This window comes from Heloderma suspectum, chromosome 1 (assembly GCF_057233095.1).
Source record: "Heloderma suspectum isolate Gila_16-S chromosome 1, 16-S_ref, whole genome shotgun sequence".
NCBI classification, from domain to species: Eukaryota; Metazoa; Chordata; class Lepidosauria; order Squamata; family Helodermatidae; genus Heloderma; species Heloderma suspectum.
In genome coordinates this window covers 160295535-160312092 of record NC_139458.1, presented here as the reverse complement: position 1 = coordinate 160312092, position 16558 = coordinate 160295535, and the positions used below count along the sequence as shown (strand labels likewise).

At 43.0% G+C, this 16558-nt stretch overlaps 1 long non-coding RNA gene across 1 annotated transcript; it reads left to right on the top strand.

Annotated features, from left to right (window-relative positions):
* The first annotated feature begins 4889 nt into the window (after positions 1–4889).
* On the top strand, positions 4890–15577 carry LOC146358352 (uncharacterized). Its single transcript, XR_014787077.1, has 5 exons — positions 4890–5303; positions 5809–5889; positions 7155–7319; positions 13177–13238; positions 14192–15577. It is a non-coding gene; the product is annotated as an uncharacterized LOC146358352 (long non-coding RNA).
* The last annotated feature ends 981 nt before the right edge of the window (positions 15578–16558 follow it).

Sequence of the window (16558 nt, the reverse complement as noted above, 5' to 3'; positions counted from 1 at the left end):
GCTTAGCTTGGCTTTTGGGACATCATTTGCTGTTGCTTATTATCAAGAGGTCTGATCCGTACCTTGGTCCATCCCAGTGAGAGCCTGGCAATGTGGACTGAAATCTAGCTAAAGCAGCAGTGAATCAATATCAAGGAAATTAGCAGAAGCAAAACCGACAAGGAAATCCCTAATGGTCATGAATTGCCTTTCTGATGTGGTGCACAGTTAAGCCACTGCTTTTTCCATGTGTTGAATTGTAATATTTGACAACCTGCTTTCTATTTGGGATTGTGGTTTGAGAACAGGAGAGCCCCAAGTTTAGATCATCACTGCTCCATGAAGTTCATGGGCTAACCTTGGGCCATTTACCATCTTTCAGCCAACAGGATTATTGTGAGGGAGGGAAAAGATGAGTAGGATCCTTTAAGGAAAAGCAGGATATAAATTGAAGTGAAATATGTGTTTTTTCTTTGGAAGTGGAAAATCATGAATATTCACCAAATCCCTGTTTTTGACCTATTAAGGAAAGTATTCAATTCAATTTTATTACAGTCATAGACTAGCAAGATTAAGGAAAGTAGGTTTCATAATCTAATGGCACAGTGTAATTAACAAATGTGCCTTCCTTGCATTAGCTTAAAAGTCCATATCGTTTGTTGTGCAATTGTAGCCCTAGATACTAAACAGAAAAAACATCTGAGAAGCACCAGTAATGTCATTTGCACCCAAAGATTTGTTAAAATAATATTCTATAGTACTTACAGCATGCAAAAGTTCTGTGACTTATAACTTAACAAGGTGAGTGCACTTCTCCCATGTGTGAAGGTGACTTATTTATATATAGCTGAACATTCAAGTATGAGATCTCTGATGACACACCAGAGGAAAGAAGCACTCATATAGGCAACATACTGCATATAGTGGGTATGTGATTCTGAAAATCCAGCTTTATAGTAAAAGGAGGAAATGGGATAAATTGCAAAAAAAAAAAAAAAAAATAGGCAGGAACATAATATTCAGACAGACTTTCCCCTGCACAGGCCCACACTTAATATTCATATTTTGCATAGATCTACATGTGTTTCTGCTATATTCCTTCTGGGTGATTAGTTTAAAATGCCATTAAGTTAGGTCAATTGTGTCAGTCGAAGGTAGGCTGCATAGAGCAGCTAATTTATTATCAGCTTTATGAAGATGGCTTCAAGGATGTGAAATAATTATTACTCTTAATGGCAAAGCAGTGGCATTGGATGTGATTATGAACTCAAGGCTATTTTGTGTCTTTCCTTGCCTTTATCTCAACTTCATGGGGCCAAATGAACTTCATGGGACAAATTGTGCAACTGCCAACAGATGTATGGCCAATTTTTCTTGGGCTTGGATTTCTCCATTTTCATGATGAACGTATCATGTGAGGTTTTGATTGCAGGCTTACTATCACAAACTACCTTTTTGAAAGTTTGTGGTGAGATTTTTGTGGATAATCTCAAAATATAGTGTAGCTGAAATCTTGCCCAAAGCTGACAGGTAGGTCCTTGACTCCTTGGTGATGATATCTAATTAAAAAATAAAAATGTAAAATTCCAGTTTTTTTTTTTTTTAAATATCTGTTGAAATAACTAGCAAAACTCCTGTTCTCCCTTCTGCAATACTAAACAATGGATTCTTTAATCCAGCTACCTGAGAACAGACTCATGGGGGGGGGGGGCTAAATGTACACTCTAATGAACATATGGTAGAGAGGGGTGTTCCCCCACCCCAGTAGTTGAGAACTGTGGTTCCTATAATGTTACTTGGCAACCCTGCTGAAAAAGGAGAAATTTGGTTTCTTTCAGGCACTAGGAGGTGTGTGACACTACCCCAATCAGTGGTGATTTTCTAAATAAAATGACTTCGGACCATGACACTTTAATGAACATGAGGCTAACACTGAACCCCTGAGGTAAGATGAGAGACAGGCTTGTTCCCTTAACACCTGGGAAGAATTAAGCAGATTGCTCTAGGCCAGTGGTTCTCAACCTTCCTAATGCTACGACCCTTTAATACAGTTCCTCATGTTGTGGTGACCCCCAACCATAAAATTATTTTCGTTGCTACTTCATAACTGTAATTTTGCTACTGTTATGAATCGTAATGTAAATATCTGATATGCAGGATGTATTTTCATTGTTACAAATTGAACATAATTAAAGCATAGTGTGCTTTATGAGAGCCAGCATGGTGTAGTGGCTAGAGTGCTGGACTGGGAGTCGGGAGATCCGGGTTCTAGTCCTCACTCGGCCATGGAAGCTCACTGGGTGACTTTGGGCCAGTCACATACTCTCAGCCCAACCTACCTCACAGGGTTGTTGCTGTGAGGATAAAATGGAGGAGGAGGAGGATTACGTACGCCACCTTGAGTTCCTTGGAGGAAAAAAGGCGGGATATAAATGTAACAAACAAACAAATAAATAAATAAATAGTGATTAATCACAAAACCAATATGTAATTATATATTGTGAAATATTTATTTCTAATTACAAATAAATGAAATTTTGTCTTGAAACATGGTGTAGCATGGGTAACAGTCTTAATATAACAACCCCAAATGCCTGCCTGAAGAACCATGTTTTTAATGCGTGGTGGAAGCTCATTAAAGAGGGGGTATGGTGGAGTTCCCTAGGGAGGGAGTTCCACAGAGTGGGGGCCACCACAGAGAAGGCCCCCTCCCTCGTCCTCACCAGCCTAGCTGTCCTGGCTGATGGGACAGAGAGAAGGCCATCTGAGGCTGATCTTGTTAAGCGGCCTGTCTGGTGTTGCTGGAGGCGCTCCTTAAGACAGGCTGGGCCAGAACCATATAGGGCTTTAAAGGTCAAAACCAACACCTTGAATTTGGCTGGGAAAACAGCTGGTAACTAGTGCAACTCCATCAGCACTGGAGTGATGTGATCATGCTGGCAGCTGCCTTTAATCAGGCAAGCCGCCACGTTCTGTAACAGCTGCAAAATCAACCTTCCCCTACATGGAGCTTTCCAGATATGCTGGGCTACAACTCCTATTGGCCATGCTGGCTGGGGATCATGGGAGTTGTAGTCCCAACACACCTGGAGGGCGCCAGGTTGGGGAAGGCTGGTGGGGACTGGAGTATTGGACTGAAGAGGAGCAGACAGCATCTACAACTTACATAACCCATCAGATCAGGCATGAACTCAGCTGGTGGAATTCAAGATGGTCAGAAAATAAGACACTTGGGATGGGAAGTCCAAGAGCCTCCTCCTTGATTAGGTATCTCCCCGCTTGATTAGGGATCTTGGCAGGATGAAAGACATCCTCTGTGGTGAAAGGGACTCACGTTCTATCTAGGCCACTTTCCCCAACCTGCTGCCTTCCTGATGTGCTGAACAACTCCTAGCATCCCCAGCCTGTTCAGTTGGCCAAGCTGGCTGGGGATGATGGGAGATGCCGTGCAACACATTGGGAAGGCACCAGACTGGGGAAGGCTAAGCACCTCATCATATTCTCAACATATGGAAAAAGAGACTTTGATTGTTTCTTTATTATTTATTTCATAGATTTATTTATCGCTTATATTTTTAAAAAATATCTCTGAGCAGTTAAAGATGTCAGGAGTGGGGGCTTTGGAGAAAGGAGGTGGGGCTTCAGGAGAGAGTGAGCCCACCCCAACATCATCCTGCCCCCAGAGGTTGTCCCAGGAGGCAATCCGGCCCCTGGGGCCAGAACAGTTCCCCATCCCTGGGCCAGAGTTCATTCCAACTCTGATGGTATGATTTTATCCCTCTGCATCTTTATGTTCTCCTCCCGGTCTTTTCCTTTTCCTTCTCCCTTACTCCCTCACCCCACATCTTGCCATTTGCTTTGTGTCATTGCTCCCTTAAAAAACTGAAAGTTACTATAAAACTTTATAAACTAAAACACACACAGCAGTTGGAGGCAGATGGTCTGATCTCTGGCGCACAACGCACCCGAGCATTCCCCTGTGTGTGCCCCACACTGAAAGCACTTGCACTTTCAATGGGGCTTGTGCAGGAGCATGTCTTGGTGGGTCAGGTCCCATGTTAGCATGAATTTGGTAGCAGGAAGAATTATGTTTGGATTTTCTGCTTCAGGCACCCAAATACCTTGGTCCTGCCCAGGAAGTGAGCCCCGCTGTCCGTTCAATAGGGGCTTACTCTCAAGTAAGCTTACTCCCACATAAGCACACATTTAATTGCAGCCTTAATGACACCCATAGCCCACTCACCCCATTTGACTGCCTCTCCAGTGTTCTGCCTCTTCCAACAGGGCCATTTTGCACATGCCCAAGACCTTTGCATATGCTCAGGAGCCCCACTCTGCATCTTCTCACAGCTGCAACTCTGCACAAGCTCAGAGACACCGTTCCTCTCTTTACATAAAAGGCCAAGACAGGGGCAGGAAGCCAGGCAATAACTTCAAAATCCACAGCTGGGCAATTGGGCAACTCTGGATAAAATCCAACTAAAGCCCTTCTTAGAGTAGATCCATTAAAATGAACGGGACTTAAAACCGTCATGACTACCTTGGGGTTGGACTCAATGGCCTTATAGGACCCGTCCTACCCTACTATTCTATGATTCTATGAACGTCAGTCCCATTCATTTCAATGCGTCTACCTTAAGTAGGGCTTTAGTTGGATTTTACCCAAAGATTTTGGGCTTCTTTTGACGGTTAACCTCGAAGGGTTGGCTCAAGACCGACCTCCTCATCCTCATCCCCATGCCTATCCTCTCTCGCCTCCTGGATAGGCCCGTCTCCGGAACTCTTCACATGGTCGAAGGCAAGCCCTGGGCCTGTTGCGGAGCCTGCCACGAAACCCCGCCGGTCCCGTCCAGCGCCTGGCGCCCCTCCGAGCTCACCCCGGAGCAGCGGGACACAACAGCGACGCCTTTGTGTAGCGAAGAGACGAGAGCGGCGTGGCGAGGGAGAGAGAAGCCGGCGGGGGCGGGCAGAAAAGCCCCCTCGGGGGCGGCAGCTCGCCGTCGGCCCGACGCCTCCTCCACTCACCGTCGGAGCTGAGCGTATCGTAAGCGTCGCGCTGGCGAGACGCGCGGTGCGCACCGTCGGAGCCGCCGGGCTCGCTGTAATCCACCCAGCTGAGCCCTTCCAAGTTGTCGTAGTGATGGTCTAAGGCGACCCCTAAGGGTTGAGAACCGCTGCTCTAGGCCAACCAGGTGCTCTCCCAAAGTTTTGGAGTTCAACTCCTAGCATTTGGACCACTGGCCATGCTGGCTGGGGCTGATGGGAGTTGAAGTCCAAAGCAACTGGAGGGCACCAGGCTGGGCAAGACTGTTCTAGCCCATGAGGTAAGTGATGGCACCATAATGACTGGTTATGGATGTGGGCATTTGGGACCATACTGGTGCCTGGAAGCCCACTTAGGACACAATCCTGTGCAAGTTTAGACAGGAAAAAAAAAAAATTCTACAACTCCCAGCATTCTCCAGCCAGCATGGCTGACTAGGGAATGCTGGGAGTTGTAGGACTTTTTCTGTAAAAATTCATAGGATTGCGCCCTAAATATTTTGAGACTAGCTGCTAGGGATGGAGGAATCTGTCCATTTGGTTTCTCTGTTTTTATTTTTCTCACCTTAAGTTTGTTCTGCACCAGTCTGAAACTTTAACCCCCCGCCCCCCAGCATATGCATTTTTGTATGCAAGTCTGCATACAATTTTGTATGCAAGTCTGCCTAATATACACCTTTTTGAAAGCAGTTTTCCTTCATACTGTTTTGTGGCTCCCCCCTGCCCAATGAATTTGTTTTGTGGCTCCCCCCTGCCCAATGAATACACATTTGTTGTGTATTTTAGGTGGAGATATACAAATCACACAATTCTGAAAAGTGCAAATGCTGAAGGATAACTGTGGTGCAATTGGAAAGGGGGAACTTGGTAAGTTCTTACCATAATGCTAACTGGACAAAATTCTCTCCCACCCTTACTAGTGTCCATTGAAACCCAGCTGGATTGGTGGTGGTGGTGGTGGTGGTGGGGAACCCTCTATATACCTATGGTTGGAGATTATATATATATATATATATTCCGGGAGACATGATTTTATGCTCTTGAGAGAGAAATATTCCATACATTATTTATGGGGGATGACTTATAGCTGGTCCTGGAAAGCAATTGGGAAAGACCTTGATGTTCCTGGTGTATGTCTGCATGATGGTGCTTCTCATTCTGTATAGAATTAGCTAGTGCAGAGGCTTTGAAATCTATGTTTTGGGTGAAACAAATGCTGTCCTCATTCGATACCATTAATCTGAGGAGAAGCTGACTGACATTTGCAAGGCTTTGTGCAGTTTTAAACAAGTATACTCCTATCTCCAGCTCACTCTGAAGCCTTAAAAATTGTAGCTTTTCTTTTTAATGGATCACATTATTATTCCTTTTTTCCTTTGTAAAAGTACAGCACATCTCATCTCATATGAAACAAGAATTCCGAATGTAATAATGACACAAAAGATATATACAGTAGAAAAAACAAGCAAAAAATAAATCAGATCCGGACTCAATTTTCTAGACAAGTACCAATATCTATTCCCTGGTGGGATGTCCTCATCCATTTACTATACATAAATGTCCTTGGCTCTGATCCAAAAGACCATGCACTTAATATGAAATCCCACAAAACAGCTGTTTGACAGGGAAAAGTGAGGTAGAAAGAATTAAATCTAGCCTTCACGCTCCAAAACCGCTCACTGATGGAATGTCAGCTTTTTCCAAAGGGTGATGTGCTCCCAACCTTGGCTGTTAGATTGGGCTATGGGCTAGGGCAGCCCTCCCCAACCTGGTTCCCTCCACATGTGTTGGACTACAACTCCCATAATTCCTAGCCAGCCTTGCTGTTGGCCAAGCTGGCTGGGAATTATGGGAGTTGCATTTCAACACATGTGGAGGGAACCAGGTTGGAGAAGGCTGGACTAGGGAATAACGCATGATTGTACACCCACTGGTGTGTACAATTTCCATTCCAGCTAGGATAATGGTGTGGAAATGTACTTCTATATGTGTATGCCCCCTAACTAAGCTGGAATGCCTATGTCTTCCTGGATAAGATGGAAACCATGACCCAAATAATGTTCTTCTCATGAAGGGGTTTTGCTGCTCAAGTACCTTATCTGGTAGATGATACTATTTTCCATTGTTACCAGGTCTCACAATTTCAAGGAATGTTGTACCAAACCTAGAATCTTGTTTTCCAGCTTCATCCCACAACTTTCTACTACGACTAATTTTGCTGTTGGCAAGTGGGTTGCCAATACAGGATGCAATTTTCTAGATTGCCATGCAGACTGAAGAATTCAGAGAGTGGTATAGTAGGTATCTGAAGTGCTGTGAGCAGTAATATTATGTGTGTGTGTGTGTGTGTGTGTCCCAATAAGCATTTCTCTTAGGAAATGACCAAAAAGCAATCTTTTTGCACCGACTGGCCATGTCCTCTGAATGTGGTTAAGCTTTGTGATTTAATGTACCACTTGGTCATAATTTTTGAAATTCAAATGGATTGTTACAAATGGAGATTGAAGTCTATATTATTCTCTTCTTCTCTTTATTCATTTCCAAATACATGTCTGCCTTTTTTGCTTTAATGTAGCTTGATTGCTTATCATAGCTGCTTGATGGGAAGCTGTTATGCATCCTTATTTTCTGAAGCTTGATTATGGTCCTCAGACATTTCTTTTTATTAAAGACACTGAATAAAGCAAGAAACATTCGCAAAAGTTGGGAGATCTGGGAGATTTTTCCAGAGTTATGATAACGCAATCACATCTTTAATTCACAATGCAGAAACCTCTCCAGGCCAGACACAGTGGTTTTGATTCACCTCATAGGCTACATTCAAACAAGGGACTATGAGAGAGAATTTAAAAACACCTCCTAACCAAAATGGCTCTTTCCAGTATACTTCTTCAGAATGTCTAGACTATTCATTCATAGCCACCCACACAATGTTGTATTCATTTATTTATTACATTTATATACCACCTTTCCCACAAGGAGCTCAAGGTGGTATACGTGGTTTTCCTCCCCCATCCCATTTTATCCTTACAACAACCCTGTGAGGTGGGTTAGGCTAAAAGACAGTGACTAGCCCAAGGTGACCCAGCGAGCTTCATGGCTGAGGGGGGATTTCAATAGTATTCCAAAGGTGGCCCAACTGGTTCATGAACTGTGCCTTTTTTAGTTGGTTCACATATGTATTTATTGGGTGTTTTATTTGCTGAATACCTGTCTGACTATATTTATGGTGCTGTGAAACACTTTGGAGTCCATTTTGGGCACAAATGGAGGGCTATATGGAGGGTTAAATGAATTAACTAAGAGGTTGTTTGCTCCCTGAACAAAGATATTAATGAAGATTATGGGCTGTTCAAGATGAACAGTAGTTGTGTTTTTTACTGCCTACTGTCAGACTGCAGAATGCACATATGAACTGGGCCAGCAAGGGGTAGCTGCGATTATGAGGCCTGATAGGTTGCCACAGTTGTTCACCTAAAAGAAAAACTGCCTGTTGCAAGAACCACTGTTTTCCTCCTGCTATCTTGTGCAGGTACTCTTGCTGCTTTCATAATGTGCTGAATCTCTGTCAGTGCAGGACAAATGCACAAGCAATTAATCCACTTCGGAATCCCATGCTGTTACAGTGTGGGTGCTTTATTATTCTGTGAGTGCCAGAACAACCTGTGTAACTTTCTGTGTTGGTGTAAACTGAGGAGACAGGGTGGAGGATTTAGAATTGCATGGAACCCTTTGGGTGCTTTTGAGAATTAATTAAACACAAGGGACTGGAAGGTAAAAGGAAATTATGGTTTCGGGTAACAGGCTGTCTTCTCCCTCGAGGTTTTTGCATTTCCTTTCTTGTCAAATTCGTCAAAAGATCTGCTGCTATATACTTATCTCCTCTTGCTCAAAGGCTGATGTGGAGAGGGCTGTTATGTTAACCCAACTGGAATATTTTTCCTGACTTGCCATATCTTCCACTTGTCCTTCCTATGAGATGGTTATGCTGTCTACTCATACATGAACTGTAGGACTCAATCTGCAAAGCCTTTAGACAAATAGTTGATTCAGCACTATTTTGTTAATGATGCTTAACAAATCACTATGGCTATATCCTATTTTGAGCTTGAAAGTGCCCCAAGACATATTTTGTCAAATTTAGCATCAAACCCATTTAGTTTCTGGATTTTCACTTATCTAAGAGGCATTGGGTTCACAGAGGACCAGACTAAATGTTCTATTAATCAGGCATAGCAGAGCTATGTGTGATTGGCTTACTTACTTGAGTGTATGCACATGCAGACCCAATTCGGATTGCGACAGTGATGATTTAGGAGGGGAGGATTTAAGCTTCCTCTTCCTATTTTTGGCCCCAAATTCTAGCCTCCCATCACCTGGCAGTATTGTGTATGGAATTTTGGGCCAAAAATGGGAAGGGGAAAGCTTACTCCCCCTCACAAATTGCCATGGTCCCAGTCTGAATAGGCCTTGTGTGTGCTTACGCTACAGTAATGCATGATTAACAGAATGTTTACTTTGGCACTGAAAAGCTACTAGATCAAGTTTGATTCTGCTAATCAGGCATAGCAGAGCTATGCGTGATTGGCTTACTTACTTGAATGGATGCACACGCAGACCCTGAACTGGCAGGGGTGGGTCTAAGGGGGGAGGGACTTTTTTTAAGGCAGCAGATACACCACCTCTTCCCTGAACTATTAAGTCAGCAAGGCTTTAATAAACCACAGTTAATAGCTTTTCAATAGGTCAACACATATTTAGGGATATTTGGGTAGAATATAATAACATAAGAAGAGCCATGCTGGATCAGACCAAGGGTCTGTCAAGTCCAGCATTCTCTTCACAACATACAGTGGCCAACCAGCTGCCTGTGGGAAACCCACAAGTAGATTCATGGATTATAAGACTATCAGTGGCTGTTAGCCATACTGCCTGATACATGTAACCAGTATAACTAATAGTCACTGATAGCCTTATCCTCCATGCATGTGTCTAATCCCTTTTAAATCTATCCAAATTGGTGGCCATCACTATGCACTGTGTGAAGAAGTAGCTCCTTTCTAAATCTGTCTTGAATCTCCAACCAGTCAGCTTCATGGGATGACCTCGGGTTCTAGTATTATGAAGGGGGGAGAAAAATATCTCCCTATCCACTTTCTCTACACCATGCATAATTTTGTACACCTCTATCAAGTCCTCACTTGACTTTCTCTAAGCTAAACAATCTAAGATGTTGTAACCTTTTCTCATAGGGGAGTTGCTTCAACCCCTTGATAACGTTGGTTGCTATTTTCTGCACCTCTTCCAACTCTACAATATCCTTTTTTAGGTGTGGTGACCAGGTGCAGTGAACCCAGTATTTCAAGTGTGGTTGCACAACATATTTGTATAATGGCAGTTTATTTTTTTATTCCTTTCCTAATTATGCCTATCATGGAATTTGCCTTTTTTCACAACAGCAGTGTTGACACTGGGTCAACATGTTCATCGAGGTGTCCACCACAACTCCAAGATCTCCTTTTTGATCAGTTTCCACTAGCTTGCTTCCCATCGGCGTATATGTGCAGTCGGGAGATTTTGCTCCAGCATTTACTTTACACTTGATTAAGCTGAGCCACATTTGACATTTTAATGCCCATTCTTCCAGTTTGGAGAGATCTTTTTGGAGCTGTTTCCAATCCCTTTTTATTCTAACCACCGTACATAATTTGGTGTTATCAACAAACCTGGCCACCTCACTGCTCACTCCTAATTTCAGATAATTTATGTACAAATAAAAAACCTCTGGTTCCCATACAGATCCTTGTGGGACCCCACTGTTTACATCCCTGCATTGTCAGAATTAACCATTTATTCCTACTCTCTGCTTTCTGTTCTTTAACTAGTTACTGATCCATAAGAGGAACTCTTATGGATCATGCTAATTTGGTATAGTCCATCTACTTGCTGATTTCAACACTTAACTGGCTGTTCTGTGAATTGCATTCTCTCCAACCGATACACTAGTTTATATTCTCAGTATGGTTATCTTGATTTAATTTCCAGGCATTCAACTCTTTTGTTTATCGTCCCTCACCCCTGATCTGCAGGAAATTATGCAGCAGTAAAACTGAGCTAGGAAATTAGTGAAGCCATATTGTCCAACTAGAGTTCATAAAACGCATAAATACTGGTGTGGGCAGAGACAGTTTACAAATCCAGACCAAAATGTTGAAAGCATGTTGAAATGTAATCAACCTACATCATCAACAAGTAGGCATTTTAGGTCACTTTTGCCCTTTGTCTTGGGAGCAATGGTAGTGAGAAGGGAGCATACAAAAGAGAAAGTACCTCATTAAAGACGTACATTGCAGGGGCCTCTCAGTGACACCTGCCACTGGTGGGCCCCTCACAGGTGGTGTTTCCCCATTGGGCTACTTGGCAGTGGCACCCTTCACCAGGGATGTACAGAAATGTTGTTCCTGTCCTGATTGAAAATCATGCAACTGGTCACAACCCTGAACGCAAGCGCAAGCAGGGATGCAATTCTTGGGGAATTTCCACAATTTCCCAAACTTGCATTCACTTTGGAAAGTGTGCACCCCCCAAATCTGCATTTCCATGCTTTAGCCTATGTGGTTTTGATGAGGAAAAATGCACACTTTAGAACTTTTTAGAAAAAAAAAGATGCTTGTGTTCGGGAACATGAATGAGGCAAGCCAAGCTTCAAGGAGGAATTTAGAGAACCTCAACCAGTGTGAACATCTCACGTTCACCCATCCCTCCCCTTGCCTCAGTGATGGCGGCGGGCAGCTGCAGCAGCAGCAGCAGGTAGCACCTGCCATTTTAATTCCCCTACAATGTCTCTGGGACCCTGATCGGCCCAGTGCTCTTCAACATTTTTATTAATAACTTGGAGGAGGAGGTGCAGGGAATGCTGATAAAATTTGCAGATGACACAAAATTGGGCGGGATAGCTAATACTTTGGAAGAGAGAAACAAAATTCAAAGTGATCTGGATAGACTGGAGCGCTGGGCAGAAAACAACAGAATGACATTTAATAGGGATAGATGCCAAGTTCTGCACCTAGGAAAAAGAAACCAAATGCACAGTTACAAGATGGGGGATATGCGGCTCAACAACACTACAAGCGAAAAGGATCTTGGAAATGTTGTCGATCACAAGCTGAATCTGAGCCAACAATGTGATGTGGCTGCAAAAAAGGCAAATGCTCTTTTGGGCTGCATTCATAGAAGCATAGCTTCCAAATCCCGGGAAGTACTAGTCCCCCTCTACTCAGCACTGGTTAGGCCTCATCTGGAGTACTGTGTCCAGTTCTGGGCACCACACTTTAAGAAGGATGCAGACAAACTGGAGAGGGTTCAGAGGAGGGCAACAAAGATGATCAGGGGACTGGAAACAAAGCCCTATGAGGAGAGACTGAAAGAAATGGGCATGTTTAGCCTTGAGAAGAGAAGACTGAGGGGAGATATGATAGCGCTCTTCAAGTACTTGAAAGGTTGTCACAGAGAGGAAGGCCAGAATCTCTTCTCGATCATCCCAGAGTGCAGGACATGGAACAATGGGTTCAAGTGACAGGGAGCCAGATTCCGGCTGAACATCGGGAAAAACCTCCTGACTGTTAGAGCAATACGACAATGGAACCAATGACCTAGGGAGGCAGTGGGCTCTCCCACACTGGAGGCATTCAAGACGAGGCTGGACAGCCAGTCAGGGATGCTTTGACTTGGATTCCTGCAATGAGCAGGGGGTTGGACTCGATGGCCTTGTAGGCCCCTTCCAACCCTACGATTCTACGATTCTATGATGTAGCATTGCTTTGGATTGACACTATGTTGGGCCCCCAGAGTCACTGTGGGAGAATTAGAATTGTGGGTGCCAGTCACAGCCACCTGGGCTCAGCCTTGGGATGGGCTCCAGGCCCAGTTAGCTGGGGCTGGCATTTTGAGTTGCCAGTGGGCCCTTCTGAGGACTTGGGCTGATGGCAACCAACTAACAGGCTGACTCCTGACACTGGGTGTGACAAGAACATTTTCCTTGTAATGCGTGTGTGTGTGTGTAAGTGGAAATTACAGGGATCTGTAACCCTTACCATGTTAATACATTCTGTTCTACAAATGCCTCACTGTTTTAAATCCTTGTTTTGGAGCTAGGTTACGAAAGAGCAGTTGGCTGGGCAAAAACCAGAAAGGGTCGGCATTTGCAAGCAGAATTGGTGAGCATAAGAGGGCTTAAGCTTCCTCTACCTCCACACATTCACATTATCTCAGCAAATGTGGGTTTGAGAACATGTGTTTGTTAAGTTAATGTGCAGTGCTATATTGAACTGCTGTTTTTATATGCGCATGGCTCTTAAGCACTAGGGTGATAGAAGCATCCCCTTTTGGGACATATTTTCCAAAGAACAACACTTGCTTAATTTCAGCTTGTTTTGTTTTGTACAAACATGGTATTACTATAATGGCAGCCATGTAGAATTCTATTATATCTTACATATGCTGCTTTGCCATGTAATGTGGGGGAAGAGAAGTCAAATTTCACAGTGGTAGATTTATGAATTGATTTATGATCAGAATGAATGAATGAAAGGTTTACATTTTTCTGTAATTAGCCCTCTGTACCCATAGAATGAAATGTCAAAGATGCATTCACAGATTCAAAGGTGTGTGTGAATATCTGCACAATTATGAATATACACTCAAGATGATGCTACTCATGCCCTGTTCCTTCTGGTAAATGTGGAATCTGGGTTTTAGTGGAATCTGAGGGGCAAAAGACTGCAAGACTCATAACAGCTGCTGATTTCTTCTTCCTGTGGTGATGGCAAGCAGATCAGCTGTGTAATTTGTCATGATGACTAGTTGTGCTCATCATTTACCGTATACTGAGGAAGTTGGTGGAGGTGTAAAACAGCCACTTGTGCTTACTGTGAATGAACCAGGGAGCACTTTACCATCAGTGAAGAAATAAGTGGACACCCTGAAAGGGAGAGTAATTTATATTGGTCTTTGATGAACCAGGATGTGAAGAAGCCTTTGTGTTGCACTTCGTGTTCTCATGGCCTATTTGCTCATGTTTGTTAAAAATGTATTTAGCTCGCAAGTTGAAATCTTGGCCTTTGCAATGTGGCTCATGAAAACCAAATGTGGAAATATTTTCTCCTTTCAGGTAGTCCTCTTGAGCTGTACTGGGAAAGATTAGGAGTCACTGGATCACCATCCAGCTAAAGCCATACATCAAAAGCTGGAGAGAGACTCTTCATCCTGTTAGAGGCGTGTGTGCCCTGAGATTGCTGCTGCTTCTTGAGATCAGCCCTGCTACTTCTCTGATGAGAATATAATGTCAGAAATTAGAGCTCCTATTTCTCTGCTTTCCACATCTTAAATGCTTTGGCCCAAGATCAAAGTTTTACAGATGTATTTGTGACTAAGTAGACTTTTCCTTTTTGTGTTGTGGCTTACAGAACCTTTGTAGTTTAGATTATAGCAAGGGGGTGGCTGGAAAGTGGAGCTAATGCTGCAGGATCTGTTTGTCCATAAGATGTTTCTGAGTCTATTTTTTTTCTTCCCCAAGAAGAAAAACATTGAGAATTTGAAACAGTCTTGAAATGTTTCCCTTTCCGTCAAGAAACACAACATGTCCTTTGAAAGCTTAATCGAGCAGCACAAAGCTAATTAGCTGTCCGAAGACATGTCATTTAATTCACAATCCAGCATTAATTTGTTCTACTGAATAAGCTTATCTCGTATATAAATGCCTTTGCCCTCTGGCTTCCAAGGCAGCTGCAATGCACAAGGAAGACAGATAATTCTTTCATTTCAGCATTGCTTGTTTCCTTGAGCATAAAACAATTGACACATCAGTGGTAACTAAAAAAAAAAGTTTCAGTTTTCAGAGGAAAAGAAAGAAAGCTGCTCTGATAGCTATTTTTTTTAAAAAAAATCTTCAGCATTTGCCACTAAAGTGAGTGTGTTCCATGCTAGATGTTTCAGGATAAGAGGATCACGTACAACCTGCTAATATAATTGTAACTTGAATGGTATGTTGAGCAAATTATTTTGAAGCCTTCCATAGCAGCTAATTGGAATAGATTTTTGAATTTCACAAGACAAAAAAATCTAGTGTATCTTTTTTTATTAAGTCTTTATAACACTGGAGAATTGCTGCAGCTAATATGAATGTATTTTTGATGTTGTTAATCTTTGAAGCATGCAATACTTCAGAAACTGCTAAATGAATCCACTCTTTCCCATCTTTAGGAAGCCATTATATTGTAAGGATATATAATATAAATAATGACTCAGATTTGTGCCTCAAAGTATAAACTCCTATAGTATAATTGTATGTTTGCTGACAAGCTAATGGTGTTAATGATTCTTTGAACTCCTTCATTCTTGATCACGTGTTCTGAATAAGGTCACAATGTTTTATTCACTTCACTGGGAGCTGGTCCTTCTGAGATTTTATTCGTATGATTATGATTTCATAAGAATATATGAAATAAGTAAGAATATACCAAATAAAGTGGAAAAAAAAACACATCCATTGCCATTCAAACTCTTCCTCAAGAGGCAGTCATTTGTATTTGCTATCACGGTCTGGGTTCAGCATCAGCTCAGGTTGTCTTCCTCCCTTGGCCATTTTGTCATGGAATTCTCTTCAATTCACAGAGGCCTGTGACTTCAGCCCTCTTCAGGCATTCATTCTTCCACGTTGATTTTCCAGGGTAATCACATGGAGAGCCCCCATGGATGGAGGAGACTCTCCTGTTCAGACTGTCGTCCTCCATGCAAACAGGCCAACAGGCAGAGAGGGGCTGGAGTTCTCCTCTCCTCATATGTTCATTCAACATGGAAGAGTGAATGATTGAAGAGGGCTTTTCTGTTGTGATGATGTGTGATACTATGCTACTCCTGTGAGTGTAATTCTAAGTACTCCATAGAAGACCAGGTATGGATGTGGTGGAGTAAGTTATGCATTTAGTAGATTTATATCCTGCTTTTTGACTACTGTGACAGTCTTGGAATGACTCACAACATTTATAAACATACAATAGATACGCCAAAAACCAGGGCTGGCCCTACCATTAGGCAGAGTGAAGCAGTTGTCTCAGGAAGCATATGCTAGGATGCCTCCTAGGAGGATGCCTCTGCTCTGTGCCTCCTAATTTAGCCTGCTGCCTTTAGGTACAGTGGAGGATGCTGTATTATCACCAGTGTTGAGACAGAATCATCTGCCAGTCCAGTCAGCGTTTGTATGTGGAATGGGTGGTGACACCGTCTTGTTCTTTGCCTCGGGCAGCAAAATGTCTTGGGCCACTCCTGCTAAGAACCACACACTTAAAAGATTTTTTAAAAAACAAGCTCAATTTGAGCAGGAACTAGCATCTGATGTTCTTTCTCAGAGGGCAATTGGTGCTAGATGATCCCATGGCAGGGAAAGTGACAGTCCAGCTGCAACAGAAACAGGTGTCTGGTGTTGTCTTCACCTGTCTGCCTCCCTCTCTCTTCTGGATTCTTTTTCACAGGACAGTTG